This window comes from Budorcas taxicolor, chromosome 5 (genome assembly GCF_023091745.1).
Source record: "Budorcas taxicolor isolate Tak-1 chromosome 5, Takin1.1, whole genome shotgun sequence".
NCBI lineage: Eukaryota > Metazoa > Chordata > Mammalia > Artiodactyla > Bovidae > Budorcas > Budorcas taxicolor.
Genome location: NC_068914.1, coordinates 139,096,977 through 139,109,460, shown reverse-complemented (window position 1 = coordinate 139,109,460; position 12,484 = coordinate 139,096,977).

The window sequence follows — 12,484 nt, the reverse complement described above, 5'->3', positions numbered from 1 at the left end:
TTCAAAGAACACCCAGGACTGATCTTCTTTAGGATGGACTGGTTGGATCTCCTAAAAATATGAAAATGATAAGATATATTATATATTTATAATAAGATATACGAATTTGTTGCCCAATGCCCCCGGTCAGATTCTGAGTTCATTCTGATAGCCCTTGCTTAAAATATGATGGTTAGTTATTAGTTGGATGATACGACCCACATTATGGTTGTCAATCACCCTAGACCTTGTTCTTGCTCAATGCATGCATAAGCAAAGTAACAATGGTGGCAGTGAAGGAGGCCATCATTTCCATTTATCACCTGGACTTCACTTCACCATTGCTAAGTCATCAACTAGGGCTTCCCTGGTGGCTCAGTTGATAAGGAACCCGCCTGCAATACAGGAGAGTGCCTGTAATGCAGGAGACCTGGATTTGATCCCTGGTTTGGGAAGAAACTGGCAAACCCACTCCAGTATTCTTGCCTAGGAAATCCCATGGACAAAGGAGCCTGGCAGACTACAGTCCATGGGGTTGCAAGAGTTGGACATTATAGTAGCTAAACCACCAGTATTGCTAAGGTTTTAATTGGCAAGGCATGATGATCCATGAACAATTAAGAGGAAACTAGAGAGAGGGGTAGGGGAAGCTATCTACCTAATTGTATGTTCACATGACTTAGGTTCTGACCTGTGAAACATAAGCAGAAATATTTGTGAAAGTCCTTAAGTGGGGGGTGGTTGGGACATACCATTTTCACTTCTTTCTTTACTTGCTGACTGAAAGAATGTATGTGTGCTGTCTTATTTGAAAATATTCAATTCTTCCATTCAGGATAAAGCAAATAAATGAGATATTTGAAACTCATAAGAAGTACTAAGTCTAGATACTGGGTAAGCTATAAAATAAAGGTGAAACTCATAGAGGGTGTTAACTACAGATATGTGTAGGCAGATAGCTTATGAGATGTAGGCAAATTTCATAAAATGTGTTAAATACATATTTTAAGTAAGTTAGTAACTTGTAAGACATGTTTAAGTTACATATAATAAATGAAGTATATGACAAGACAAACAAGAATTTTATTCATAGGTAGAAAGGGGTAAAAAAAGTTGAATCACAAGGTACAGGTATATTTTTGAGCTAACAGCAGCTGCTGTGGTAGGAAGAACTGTAAAATGGTCTTTCAAATTTCTGGCCCCCAGTGTATATAGATCTTCACTTAGTTATTCATCAAACATTAATTTAGGTGTTGTTGTGAAGGGATTTTACAGATGTATTTGAGATCCTAAATCAGTTTATCTTATTATAGAGGGATTATCCAGGTGGGCCTGACCTAAGTTTAAGAAGGCTGTAAATATACACATAAAGATCAGAGACAGAGAGCTAGAGATTCAAAACATGAGGAGTTGATGCACCGTTTCTGCCTTGAAGACGGAGGGGGCCACAGGGCAGGGAAGATCAGCAGCCTCATGGGATCAAGAGCAGCCCCTAGCTCACAGCCAGTGAGGAAAGGGAACCCCAGTCCTCCAATTTCAGCAACTGAATTCAGTCAACAGGAAGAATGAGCTTGGAAGTGGATTCGTCCACAGAACCTTAGATAAGAACTCAGCCCAGATGAACCTTGGTTTCTGCCTTGCAATGCCTTGAGCAGAGAAACTAGTCATGCAGAACCTCTAGCCTCCAGAGCTGTGACTACTAAATAGGTGTTGTTTTAAGCTGCCAAATTGGTGATAATTTGTGACACAGCATTAGAAAAGGAATACAGCTACTTATTAGTGATATTTATCATGGTACTGTTTTGGCCTCACACACGTTCTACCCTAAAAGCATAGATAACACTCATAATTGTTCAGCAAGCTAATAGGGAGCTACACTCGCAGCCAGGCATACTCATCCCTGACTCTTGTTGATAGAACACATGAGTTTGTTGGTTCCAGAAACCTGTCTGCCAAACTCCTTTGCTCAAACCCTAGATCTGCTTATCAAAATCATACCATCAAAGGGGAAGAGTGATGTGGTAGAGAGAAAAAGAGAATATATAAACATTATGTAACCAAGGACTCAGTTAATGTGGTGCTTCCATATACTTGCATCCTAAGTGTGTGAAACTATTATCCTTATTTCTTTTTCCTTGTTTTCTCATTCTGTGTTATAAATTGATTTAATAAGCCACATAATTTGAGCATCTTCATTTCATCTGCAGACCTTTTGGTCCCCAAACCTCTATGATAGCTTGCATGTTAGTGTACCTAGAGTTTCCTGTTGCATCAAGGAAATTTCTCACAAGATAAATGTGGGCATAACGTCTGGCATGCAAGCAGCCATTTTGGTCCCATGAGGCAAAAGGTCCATGCTCAGGATGGTGTTGCTCTCAGATAGAAGGAGAAACAGTTTAAAAGGAGCCTGCATTCCTTACATAATGGTGAGCTGTAACAGCCCTGAATTGCCTATTTTTTATGTGTGAGAGAAATAGACTTCTATCTTTAAAAAGTGTCAGTATTATTGACTTTTCATCACTAACAAAACTAGCTGAGCCTAACTTTAATTTATGCAGTAAAGTTTCATGTTTCCTCCACTATGTCTAATAATTGGTTTTTAAACCAATCTTTAGTTGTGGCATGCAGGATTTTTAGTGATGATACTCAAATGCTTAGTTGTGGCATGTGGGCTCTAGTTCCATGACCAGGGATCGAACCTGGGCTCTCTGGATTGGGAGTGCAGGATCTTGGCCACTGGACCACCAGGGAAGTTCCCCCTACCCACCCCACTGTCATCTTTTAACTCAAGCCCTGCTCAGGGAAGCTACCTTGGATTGCATTCCAGATCAGTGATTAGATCAGGGTAGGTATGTGATTGGAGGGAAGCTAGTTTACATCCTATGAGATGACCAGTTAAACATGTGATTGTAAACATCTAAGACAAACACCCTAGCTTCCTCTGTAATTTGGACTATGGAGTTTGAAATGTGGAGGTTACCAGTTAGCAGATAGTTTTGGATTTAACATTCTAGGGTGGGGCCTGAGGGTTTTTTTTTTTTTTTTTCTTTTTAAATATTAACTTTCTACTAGTTCCTATTTATTTCCTAATTGGAGATCTCAGTTGTATTGAAAAGATTATGGTATACTGAGTCAAGTATTTAAATCTCATTTCTACCATTTACTAACTTTGTCAGGTAATCTCTCTGATCTGTAATTTCCTCCACTATGAAGATTATGTCTGCCTATCAGGGTTGTAAAGATTAAAAATGACACAAAATATTTAAAATACTTGGCACATACTAGGCACACTGGAAACCTTCAATAAATGGAATGTAGTAGGTACTTTACTGATACCATACAGTATTTGTCTTTCTCTGTCTGATTTACTTCACTCAGCATGACAATTTCTAAGTCCATTCATGTTGTTGCAAATGGCATTATTTCATTCTTTTTTAATGGCTGAGTAATATTCCATTGTATAGATGTACCACATCTTCTTTATCCATTCCTCATTGATGGACATTTCAGTTGCTATCATGTCTTGGCTGTTGCAAGCAGTGCTGCAATGAACATTGAGGTGCATATATCCTTTCAGATCATGTTTTTCTTTGGATATATGCATTATCTGGGTAATCTAGAGGTCTGTTTTTAAAGGCTGTATCTTTCCTTCATATTTGCAAGTCTCATTTTAAAGAATTGTATGTTGAACGTATATCCAAAAACTTATGGGAACTGAAATATTGTTTTTGTCCCAGAGAGTTCGTGTCTTTTCCACCATCAGGAAGTTAGATTGAGAGGCATTGGTTTGATCCAATTGGGATTATGCTCTGTTGCGTTTAAAGTGAAAGTGAAAGTGAAGTTGTTCAGTTGTGTCTGACTCTTTGAGACCCCATGGACTGTAGCCCACCAGGCTCTTCCTTCCATGGGATTCTCCAGGCAAGAATACTGGGGTGGGTTACCGTTTCCTTCTCCAGGGCATCTTCCCAACCCAGGGATCGAACCCAGGTCTCCTGCATTGCGGGCAGATGCTTTAACCTCTGAGCCACTAGGGAAGCCCACTGTTGGGTTTAGATTATTAAAAATTTATTTTGTTTGAATTTGCCTCAGGTTTCAAGTATCTTGAGAGTGAAACTTGGAGTTCTCTCCTGTGTGTATAGCATATCCATTCCTCTAGTAGGACTTTGAGATTAGGCATTGCAAGACTGGCTATGTCTTACTGGGAAGCAAACTCCTACAATTAAAAATTTATACTTGCTTTTGAAAGAAAATTTGGAAAATAATTTCAAATAAAAAGACAAAACTCAATCGAAGTACCACCACTTCAATTAAATTTCATCATTATTTTGATGTATTTTCTTATAGAAATTATACTGGGATTTAATAGCATATAATTGTCTCATTATTTAATTGAAACGCTAAAAATAAATGTATACTTTGATTGAGGGTGAGACTATCTAAGAAATTTTTTTTGGTCAAAACCTAAAGGAAAATAATATTTATGAGACTGCTTGCTTTTACCTTTCGTCCAGTTTCTCTGAGAAGGAGACATCCACACTTTTGCATTTTTGCAAGATTATTAGTGTGGTAAGGTCAATTCAGAGTGGCTTCTTAAATTATTATTCTCAGAATTTTTGTTGGGAGTTGTGTGCTGTGCCTATAGTTCTTTTAAACAGATCTGCTTAACTAATACCCAAACCTTCTAATTTTGGAGGTATTAATTTTGGTTAATCTCTTAGGTAAATAGGCCTATAACTGTCAGTAGCTTTTCTAAAAGGATACATATGTCATATATTTTCTGAACCTTTGAGTATCTAAGAATAAATTTGTTATTTACTTTTTTACATTAAAGACAATTTAAACATAAATTCGAATGTCCCATCATTTCCCCTCTCAAAACTATTATGATATTGCTCAATTAAGTATTTGGTATTAATACAACAGAGGAGAAGTCTGATGTCAATTTGATTTCTGTTCCTTGAAATATAATATTTTTTATCTCCATTCTTTATTTACCCACCAAAGACTCACCCATGGCATATATACCTTCTTAAGCCCCTCTCTCAAGCTAAATGTCATAGGATTTTTATCTTGCCTATTATTCAAATATGCTGATAAAATGTGTTAAAATACATGTTTCTCTTTTATTAATATCATTTGAAATGTACTTCAGAAGCCTGAAGTGAAGCACTGGCCACTGCTCTCTAAAGGTCATCTTAGTCAAAATTTGTGCTGAACAAAGAGGTCAAATATTGACCTTGTCAAGTTCCAGATGGTCCTCACTCTCCTTCACTTCACCTCCAGCTTGTCTTCCTATCTGTGAAACCTGTTGATGAGCAACAGACACTTGGTTAGGACACAGAAGCCATAGCTAAACACACAGACGCAATAGCTTTCCCTTTGCAGTCCCACTTAGGCAGCTATACAACCCTTACTTTTCAGAGAAGTTAGTTAGTGACTCCTTCTATGTTCCTTCAGCTAGCCTTCTCTAGGTGTTATTTCGCTAGCTTCTACTACAGGTGTAGAAGGTTTAAATCATATAGAATCTCTTACAAGATTCATTTAGATCTCTACTTCTCTTATTTAATATTAACTGATATTTTTATTGGTACTAACAATTGATCCCAGGGAACAGAAACAAAATGATGGGACTTTTGAACTGATTCTCTGATCTGCCTAAATTTCGGATTAATGACCCTGTTGCCAGTAATAAAATGGTAGCCTATTGCATGAAGTGGGAAAGATACTTAAGTTATAACACATTGTCATGAGCAATCAATGGCCTATAGAAATAGCTGTTACCAGATTATCTCATGGAAAAAACAATAGTGCTGGCTGATTGCTTCCAGAGGCACTGTAGAACTTGAAGAACAAAAATTATGAGTTCAGAACCTTAAATTTCCAGCTTTAGATCCAGATAAGGAACAAGATGGCTTCTATGACTGCCCTGAAATAAACCTCTATCTCTTTTATCTGAAGAGTGTCAAGGTTTCTGACCAAGTTCAAAGTCTAGATGTGTGAATGGCTAAGTTAAAATGCAGATTAAAATTATAACATCAAATGGTCTCTTATATTAATGTTAGCACTTTGATTAGGAGGAGTGAGAGAATTGGGTCTGGAACATAGAGGAGACTCCAATTAGGCTAGAACCCACATTTTGTCAAGCATCTTTTGCATCAGAAACAGCCTTTTGTATTCTGTCTTTGTTAGTTATTTTTCTTTTGTCTGAAGGACCAGTAACGACCTTTCCTGAATTCGTTGCTTAATAGGGTCCAATGATCCACACAATGGACTTGGAAGGTGTCCCTTCCAAAATAAAGTGCAAGTTGTTTCATCTGATCCCTTCTACCAGTAAAAAAGGGACAGGATGCCTTTTCTAAAAAATCTCTTCGGATTTTAGAGACAACATAAGCTACTACTAAAAGATGCTTACTCCTTGGAAGGAAAGTTATGACCAACCTGGACAGCATATTAAAAAGCAGAGACATTACTTTGCCAACAAATGTCCATCTAGTCAAGGCTATGTGTTTTCCAGTGGTCATGTATGGATGTGAGAGTTGGACTGTGAAGAAGGCTGAGCGCTGAAGAATTGATGCTTTTGAACTGTGGTGTTGGAGAAGACTCTTGAGAGTCCCTTGGACTGCAAGGAGATCCAACCAGTTCATTCTAAAGGGGATCAGTCCTGGGTGTTCTTTGGAAGGAATAATGCTAAAGCTGAAACTCCAGTACTTTGGTCACCTCATGCGAAGAGTTGACTCATTGGAAAAGACTCTGATGCTGGGAGGGATTGGGGGCAGGAGGAGAAGGGGACGACAGGATGAGATGGCTGGATGGCATCACCAACTCGATGGATGTGAGTTTGAGTGAATTCCAGAAGATGGTGATGGACAGGGAGGCCTGGCATGCTGCAATTCATGGGGTCGCAAAGAGTTGGACACGACTGAGAGACTGAACTGAACTGATGATGCACTTACTGGATAACCCAAAGCCTGCTGGTTTGGTATGGATCCTGGAAGAACCTCAGCATCAGATCTAGTCTTCTGCACAATCTGTTCTGTCATTTGAGCCATATAACTCAGCAGATTTGAGTATGCTTGTGCTTTCTTTGGTAGACAGGGCTACTATATGGAACCTCTGGCTGACTCCTGTAGGATTTTGAGGCAGAAGTACACCATCTTCTGTGGATGACTACTGTCCTTGGAGAAATAGCTTCTGTCCCACTATTGGCCCTCATACAGGATGACAGCTTGACCACAAGCCACTAAGTTACCATGTAACCTCAGTCGCTTGTCATGAACTGAGTATTGTATGATACATAGAAGCATAAAATTAAGTATGCATAGCAGCACTCTATCATCAGTATAGATTGATCTTGAGAAATTCCTACAGGAAGTAGTAAGTTGTATGAGTCTGCTTCTGTTTTCTGCTACACTTCTTCTCTTTTGCTCCTGTGAATGCATTGGAACTTCCTATAACTAAGAAAAATTTGGGTGGGCCTGGATTAAAGATGGTTCTGAATTATATACTGGCATCATTTGAAACTGGATGGCTATAGTACCACAGTCACACTCTGGAGTAGACTTCAAGAATATGGGTGAAGGAAAAACCTCATTTGGTGGGATTTCAACTGGTACATTTAGTTGTCTACTGTATCAGGACCAAAGAGTTGGTTAGAAGTATGGATCTATATTTATTAATGGGCATTTGCTGGTATCTGGCTGGATGGTCAGGGGACAAAACAGAATTTGAAGACTGATGACACAGCAGTTTGGAGTAGAGGTATGTGAATGGACCCCTCCAAATGAGCACAGAGAATGGAGATATTTGTATTCCTTGTGAATATCACCCAAGCACAACCTCAGCAAAAGAGTAGATTTAAAATAAGGCAGAAAAGAAGATCCATTCTATAGATATTAGGCATCATTTTTCCTCAGACATCCCTGTCCTTGACAAATGGGCTTTTGCACAAAGTGGTCATGTGGTCAGGGACAGAGGTTATGCATGGACTTAACAACATGGCTTTCCACGGACCAAAACCATTGCAATGAGCCCAGGCTACAACAGTAGAGACCAACAGTGACCCTCCTGCTTTGAGACCATTCCTGGAGATAAGTCTACCTTGGCAGCAGGCTGATTACATTAGATTAATTCCATCATTCAAAGGGTATACTTTGTTCTCACTGATAGAGACCATTTCAGACTAATATAATTTAGAAGAAGATTTACCTTTCCTACCTACAATACTTCTTCTAAACCCACCACAACCAATGCCTTAAGCACAATATTCCAAAGAATATAATTTTCAACCAATGAACTCATTTTATGGCAAAGTATGTTGATATGTTTATTTCATAGAATTCACTAGTCTTACCTGTTCTTATTATCTAAAACAACTGTCCTAATAGAATGGTAGGATGGCCTTTTGCTTTAAAGACAAGTTATCTTTTAGAGTAATTGAAAATATTTTCTTTTACCTTCATTTATTTCATTTTTGATACTCTTTAGTCCTTTATGTTGATGCATGTTTCTGACCTATCTAATATTCTTTATCCTGAGAATGTCTTTAACATTTCTTTTAGAATATTTCTGCTGACAATGAATTTCTTCAGTTCTGATTTGTTTGAAAGTATTTTTATGTCTCCTTCATTTTAAAGGATACTTTTGCCAGGTATAGAATTATGTGTTGTTGTTTTTTTCTTTCAGCACTTGAAAAGTGTCACTTTATTGTCTCTTGACTTGCATTGTTTTTGATGAGACATATATGTTATAATTCCAAGCCTTGTCCCTTTATGGTAATATATCTTTTTCTCTTGATGACTTCAAGATTTTTGCTTGTCTTTGATTTGCAGCTATTTAAATATGATATGCCTAAATTGTGGGGCTTTTGTATTTATCCTACTTGGTTCTCTGAACTTTTTGGATATGTGACTTACTCTCTGTAATTAATTAATTTTGGAAAAATTTTGGCCATTGTTTATTCAAATGTTCTACTTTGTTAATTCTTTTCCTTCTGGGATTCTAATTATGTATAATATCAGACCATTTGATATTATTCCACATCTCTTGAATATTCTGTTCTATTTTTTTGTTGATTCTTGCTTTTCTTTTTGCATTTTAGTTTGGATAATTTCTATTGACCTACCTTCAAGTTTATTGGTTCTTTGCTTACCTATGTTGAGTTTACTGATGAGCTCATTTAAGGCATTCTTCATCTCCATCACTGTGATTTTTTAGCTCTCCCAGCTGTACTGTACTCTTATTTTAAAAATCTAATCATTTTAGCATGAGGTTGTGGGGAAGGAGGTGAGGGATATAATGTTGAGATTAAGTCACAGCTTTAAGCAGGCCTGTAAATTTGGATCTTGGGGTATGGATTTCTTAAGTGTTCTGTCTGTCTTGCTTGAGTGTACAAGCCTATCTCGGATTCCCTCTATCATTTCTTTTGGGTTTATATTCCAGGAATGGAATTGCTGAATCCTATGGTAATTCTATGTTTAACTTTTTGAGGAAATGTCAACCTCTTTTCCACAGAGGCTATACCATTTTTACGAGTGGCTCAGATGGTAAAGCGTCTGCCTGAAATGCAGGATACCCCAGTTCGATCCTTGGGTCAGGAAGATCTCCTGAAGAAGGAAATGGCAACCCACTCCAGTATTCATGCCTGGAAAATCCCATGTACAGAAGACCCTGGTAGGCTAGTCCATGGAATCGCAGAGTTGGACACGTCTGAGGGACTTCATTTTCTTTTTATTTCCAGTAATGTATGAGAGTTCTAATTTCTTTACATTTTTGTTGACATTTGTTATTTTTGTTTGTTTGTTTATGGTGATAGCCCTCCTAATTGCTATAATGTGGTATGCCATTGTCATTTTTAAAAATATTTATTTTTAACTGATTGATGATTGCTTTACAATATTGGTTTGTTTCTGTCACACATCAACATGAATTAATGATAGATGTACATGTCCCTTCCCTCCCACCCATTCCCATCCCCTTAAGTTATTACAGAGTTTGAGTTCCTTGAGTTGTACAGCATATTCCCATTGGCTATCTATTTATATGTTAGTGTATATGCTCACATGCTACTCTCTCCATTAATCTCACCTTCTCCCTCTTCTCCCCTACCTTTGTCCTTACGTCTCTTCTCTGTATCTGGGTCTCCATTGCCGCTCTGTGAACAGGTTTATCAATATCATCCTTTTAGATTCCATATTATGTGTTAATATACAAAGTTTGTTTTTCTCTTTCTTTCTTTCTTTATTATTTTTTTGTTTTTCTCTTTCTGACTAACTTCATTTTGCATAATAGGCTCTAGGTTCACCCACCTTATTAGAACTGACTCAAATGTGTTCCTTTTTATGTTTTAGTAGTATTCCATTAGGGCTTCCCTGGTGGTGCAGAGGTTAAAGCGTCTGCCTGCAATGTGGGAGACTTGGGTTCGATCCCTGGGTCGGGAAGATCCCCTGGAGAAGGAAATGGCAACCCACTCCAGTATTCTTGCCTGGAGAATCCCATGGATGGAGGAGCTTGGTGGGCTACAGTCCACGGGTCGCAAAGAGTTGGGCACGACTGAACAATATTGTACCACAGCTTCTTTATCCATTCATCTGTTGATGGACATCTAGGTTGCTTCCATGTCTTAGCTATTGTCAATTGTGCTGCAATGAACATTGGGGTACATGTATCTTTTTCAGTTTTGGTTTCTTCAGGGTATATGCCTAGAGGTGGAATTGCTGGGTCATATGGTGGTTTTATTTCTAGTTTTTTTAAGGGATCACCATACTGTCTTCCATAGTGGCTGTATCAATTTACATCCCCACCAGCAGTGCAGGAGAATTCCCTTTTCTCCACACCCTCTCTAGCACTTGTTATTTGTGAATTATTTTTTTATTATGGTCATTCTGTCCAGTGTGAGGTGATACCTCATTGTAGTTTTGATTTGCATTCTTCTAATAATGAATGAGATTGAGCATCTCTTCATGTGTTTATTAGCCATCTGACAGAAGATAAGATGGTTCGATGGCAACACCAACTTGATGGACATGAGTTTGAGCAAGCTCCGGGAGTTGGTGATGGACTGGGAAGCCTGGTGTGCTGCAGTCCATGGGGTCACAAAGAGTCAGACACGACTGAGCAACTGAACTGAACTAAACAAATATATTTCTTTGGAGAAATGTCTGTTGTTTTCTACAGAGGTATATCATTTTACATTCCCACCAGTAATGCATAGGAATTCTAATTTCTTCACATTCTCATCAACATTTGTTATTATTGCTTCCTTGCTTTTGGTGATAGTCCTCCTAATTGCTATAATGTGGTGTGTCATTGTGATTTTTAATTTGCATTTTCCTAGTGACTAATGCTGTGGAGCACCTTTTTGTGTGCTTATTGGCTATTTGTATATCTTCTTGTAGATAAGTCTGTTTAAGTACTTCATTCATTTTTGAGCTGGGTTTTGTTGTGGTTATTGTTGTGATTATAAGAATTCTTTATAAATTCTGGACTTTTATCAGATTTTCAATGATTCTGTCCCATTAGGTGGGTTGTCTTATTTCCTTGATCTTGTACTTTGATTTATAAAAGTTTTAATTTAAAAAAATCGAGAAATAATTAACATGTATTTTATTAGTTTCAGATATACAACACAATTCAATATCTGTATACCATGCAAAATGATCATCACAATAAGTCTATTTAACTTCCATCACCACACATAGTTACAAATTTTTTTCTTATGAGAACTTTTAAGATTTACTCTATTATCGACTTTCGAATATATAATACATTATTTTAAACTAGAAACAAAGCTGTACATTACATCCCTATGACTTATTTATAACTGAAAATTTGTACTTTTTGGCTCCTTTCACCCATTTCACTTACCTCGCTATCCCACATCTCTTGCAAGTGTCTGTCTGTTTTCTGGATCTATGAGTTTAGCTTCTACTTTGTTGATTTTTTAAAAAAATTCCACGTGTAAGTGGGATTATATAGTATTTGTCATTCTCTGACTTATTTCACTGAGACAAATGCTCTCAAGATCCATCCATGGTGTTGCAAATGGCATGATTTCATTCCTTTTTATGACTGAATAATATTTCATTGTATATATACCACATCTTATTTATTTATTTATCCATTAAACAATCACTTACGTTGCTTCCATGTCTATTGTAAACAATGTTGTAAGGAACATGGAAGCACATGTATCTTCTTGAGTTAGTGTTTGAGTTTCTTTTCAATAAATACCTAAAGTGTAAAAGCTGGATCATATCGTTGATCTATTTTTAAGTTTTTTGAGAAACCTCTCATTGTTTTTCATGGTGGCTGCACCAATTTATATTCCCAGCAACAGTGCACAAAATTTCCTTTTTCCTCTACATCCTCATCAGCACTTGTTATCTCTTGTCCTTTCAATAATAGTCATTATGATAAAAGTGAGGTAATATCCCATTGTGGTTTTGATTTATATTTTCCTAATGATTACTGGATAACTGTGATATTGAATGGTTTGCCTTGGAGAAGA